Source organism: Adiantum capillus-veneris, chromosome 27, assembly GCF_014529385.1.
Source record: "Adiantum capillus-veneris isolate H3 chromosome 27, ASM1452938v2, whole genome shotgun sequence".
In the NCBI taxonomy this organism is placed as follows: Eukaryota; Viridiplantae; Streptophyta; class Polypodiopsida; order Polypodiales; family Pteridaceae; genus Adiantum; species Adiantum capillus-veneris.
This window is the reverse complement of record NC_140957.1, coordinates 56,794,680-56,799,378: the sequence shown is the minus strand read 5'-3', so window position 1 is coordinate 56,799,378 and position 4,699 is coordinate 56,794,680.

The window sequence follows — 4,699 nt, the reverse complement described above, 5'->3', positions numbered from 1 at the left end:
AACCCAAACACAGCTCTTTAAAGCTGGGGAAATTTCATAAGCTTGCATTCAGATATTGTGGACCTTTTGGAATCAAATCAATATCTCCCTTTTGTCCAAGCCCTTGATCATATTTTTGGTTGGTTCTTTGGAACAGTTTATAATTATTCTTCAAGATATCAATGGCACTTTTGATGTAATTTTTATGGGGATGTAATCAATCATCATATCTATGGAATTCAAGCATCTCTAGTCAGTCAATTCTTTTGAGATTCAAATCGTCTATGGTGTTTTATAAGTCTAGTTGTTATAATACATGAAATATCTGATTACCAAGTGAAAGATAAGATAGTAAGCTATAGACATAAGAGAAATAATGATAGAGGAAATAAATTGGGTACACAAGGGAGGAGATATTGCAAGATTTAATTGAAACATCAATATGAAATGCTTAACTGTCAAGAACATGGTATTAGTTGGATGATATTAATAGTGAAATGAGTCAACGCTCAAAACGGAAAAAGTTAAATTCTAGGTAAGAATGGTAAGATTTTTACAAAGCGTATTGAGGCTGGATAGAGAGCGAAGTGAAGAAATTATTTTCAGACCTCACAAGAGAAACACAATCCGGTCACACCAAAGGAAAAATACCTAGTTGAGTAAGATCACACTCAGTAATTAAAGTAACCCCGAGTCATTAAGACTTCTTTATGATTAAGACTTTTGAGTTAGTGCTAAAAATGGAAGAGAAGTGTATTATTCAAGGTCCATACCAGCTTCACTGTCCTTTAATCTAAATACCCTAAAGTTACTGACCATCTTCAATCATAAGTTGACCAAGATTGAGTCTGTCTACTCTCTAAAGCATGTCCCGAGCTGAGGACAGCTCTTTCATTTTGTTGGGGAGTTTGTAAGGTCCCTCCCTAAACCTTAGAGCCATTTAGAACTTTTTCAACCTAGAAAATAATTTAGAAAAAGCAAGACCGACAAAGAAGTCATGTGGACAACGAGACTTTACTCCAAAATGAAAAGACAAGGATATTTCGGATAATATATTACGTCATCTCCAAAAAAATTAAGATTATTTTTGTACTTCTTCGTCAAAAGCCGTATGGAAACTGATCTAGATCGAGAACTGGGAGAAAAGGGACTAATTTGATTAAAAGATAAAGTTAAGAGATAAGAATTGAGAAGAGAATTGGGATCCAATAGCAATTGAGAAGAGAATTGGTGTCCAATAGGAATTGAGAAGAGAATTTGGGGTCCAATAGGAATTGAGAAGAGAATTCCACCCACCATTTCCTATATAAGTACCCCCTCTCCTTTGTAATTTTACACATATTGCTAAGCTACTTGCATACTTGCCATGCTCAAGATTATGCTTAAGTAAATCAAGGTTTCCATTAAACCTTGATCTTGCTCTCTCCCTCTCTTGGAGGCCAAACCCTTGAGGATTTTGGGAAGAAGCTCCTCTCTCCTTCCTCTTCATCCTAAATCCCTTTCCTTCATCCTTGAGCCTCACATCTCTTCAAGAAGGACTTCAACCCCACTCTCCTCTTGTTTAGAGGAGGTAATCTTCCTTTCTAGAAGGATTAATTAACCCATGTGTTTTAATACTAGGAAGGTTTATGTGCATCATTTTAGGTTTAAGCTTTAATGGTAACCTTGGAATTAGGGTTAAGTGGTAACGGTAGCTATGCATCATAAAGTTAAGCTTCAAAGGTAGATTTTCACTCCTAAGCTAAGCTTTAATGGTAACTTTGCACTTAAGTGTAAGCTTTAGTGATTACCTTGTATTTTTAGGTGTAAGCTTTAATGGAAACCTCGCAATTAGGGTCAAGTAATAAGAGTATCTATGCATCATAAAGTTAAGCTTCAAAGGTAGATTTGCACTCGTAAGCTAAGATTTAATGGTAACTTTGCATAAGATTTAATGGTAACTTTGACCTTAGGTGTAACCTTTAGTGACTACCTTGCATTTTTAGGTTTAAGCTTTAATGGAAACCTCGTAATTAGGGTTAAGAGTATCGATGCATCATAAAGTTAAGCTTCAAAGGTAGATTTTCACTCGTAAGCTAAGCTTTAATGGTAACTCTGCACTTAGGTATAAGCTTTAGTGACTACCTTGCATTTTTAGGTTTAAGCTTTAATGGAAACCTCGCAATTAGGGTTAAGGGATAAGAGTATCTATGCATCATAAAGTTAAGCTTCAAAGGTAGATTTGCACTCGTAAGCTAAGTTTTAATGGTAAATTTGCACTTAGGTGTAAGCTTTAGTGACTACCTTGCATTTTTAGGTTTAAGCTTTAATGGAAACCTCGCAATTAAGGTTAAGTAATAAGAGTATCTATGCATCATAAAGTTAAGCTTCAAAGGTAGATTTACACTCTTAAGCTAAGCTTTAATGGCAACTTTGCACTTAGGTGTAAGTTTTAGTGACTACCTTGCATTTTAGGTTTAAGCTTTAATGGAAACCTCGTAATTATGGTTAAGTGCTAAGAGTATCTATGCATCATTAAGTTAAGTTTCAAAGATAGATTTGCACTCTTAAGCTAAGCATTAATGGTAACTTTGCACTTAGGTGTAAGCTTTAGTGACTACCTTGTATTTTAAGTTTAAGCTTTAATGGAAAGCTCGAAAACTCATAAATTATAGGACGACCTTTTACCTTCCTAAATGGAAAGCTAGGCACCATAAGAAAAGAGTAGTTGTTTAAGCTCGATAGAAGTAGTTCAATTTTTGGTATTGAAGAGTATTTCTAAAGTTATCAATTTCAAGTTTGTTTACAAGTATGGGATGGGGGAGATAGGGGATAACTTCACGGAATTGATCTCCGTGTTGTTTGAACCGAAAACTCTACAAGCTTCCATGGAGATACCCCATGGATGGAAAAGGATTGGAAAAACCTGAGAATCGTATAAAACGGGGATTGAACTTAAAAGGTTGGCATTTTCGAAGAGACATTAACCATCAAATACCTCTGGCAAAAACTCTTGTATTTTCTAAATAAACTTGGCTGGTAGATAATTAATGAAAGTAGGAATTAAGGTTGATAAATGAATGAACCTGGAAATTACCAACTAGGAGTTAAAAAGGAATCTCGAGAGGTGATAGGGATAGCCCATTGCAAAATATAGATTTAACTAGGAGTTTTGAAGATTGTCTGGAAATGACCGGAAACCAAGATGGATCTTCTTGGGGTCAATTTGATTGAAAGGCCAAGCCATTGAGAGGATTCTCTTAGGGAACTTGACAGAGATTGGCCCTTTTCAGCTAGGGTAGCATAACCGGCAAGTTGTTATACCTAGGTCATTCATACCCGAGGGATAAGGGATGAATGGGTTTGTTTTATTTTTGCCCGGCCGGGTGAAGTACCCGCGGTTTCTTATTGAAAATCGGCCATAAACCGGGTATGGCCAGATGCCAATAGTTGGATGAGAAGATTATACTCAGGGAGGATGATGTGAATTTAATTAAGGAAATTTTTTCGACTTGGTTGTTTAAAAAGGAACTGGAAAGGCTAGGAATATAGGGGCTATCCTGTGCATCTCTCACTAAATGGTGCTATACCTCTCGAAATAAAAGCCTTAGGAAGGAATGATTAAATTACTTGATGAGCCTTTTTCAAACACTTAATTCTGGGAAATATTGTGAAGGTGTTGTCATTTTGATGGCTTGTAACCGATTATATTGACCTGAATGGGGAGGCAAGATGAATTGGTTGAAACTAAATGTGTTGCATGATTAGTTAGGAAACTAGTCACAAGCTAATTATAGCAGATAAAGGAAAGGAAATGAATTTAAAAGTTTCTAAATAAAGATCTGGTAGGAACAACCAAATGAATTTCTCTGAACGAGGGTATGCAGCAGATTGCATGCTGCTTGTTGTCTGATGATTTCTGATAGATTGTTGTCTTCCTGATTTTGTAGTAGTTAAGTACTACCTCGAGAAGAGATTTTCATGAAATGGTTTGGTGGGTGGACGGGGTGGGTGGACGGATCCGGAGGGTCAGATGGCCGGAAGTTGTTTTAAAATTTTTATGTTGAACGCTAGGACTATGTGGGATAAAAATGGGTAATCGGAGACGAGTGAGACCAGGTAGGATTGTAAGATCCCTCTTCTTAGGAAAAAGTGATAGCTGTCGTGCTTTCTTGTCAGGAAAAAGGGGTTATCACCATGAACCAAGGGAGAATAAGAAATCAAGAGCAGATCCTCAAGTTAAAGATCAAGAGAATGGACCACGATTTTGGGTGCGAAAAGCTGTCAAGAATAGATTGATTATGAGAAGCGGATAGAATCATTGAATGAAGGGATGTACCCCCTTGGGTTGGCATTCAAGATAGACCGGAGTCCTCTCTGAGTGTCGGTCCCAAGTGGGAGGGATACTTGCAGATAGATCTGTGTCATTCCCTGGAACGGTGTGGAGGACTGAGGGAGGTGAGTAGGGTCAAGTCTGGGTATGGCCCTCACAAAGGGCCATATGTTGTCCTCTATTTCAATGAGAGATCCTATGTTCCTAGGGCCATAGGGCTCCCAAGGTGCCATTGAGCGGCCTAAATTTTCATTTAGAGATTTTACATTGAACCTAGGTCACCCTCTAGCCCTAGAGATATATGTTTTTCTCTATTCTAATGAGCAATCATATGGGCCTATGCCATAGGGTGCCAATGTATAAGGTCTACTTCCATAGGTTGCACCATATTGTAATAAGAGATCCTAT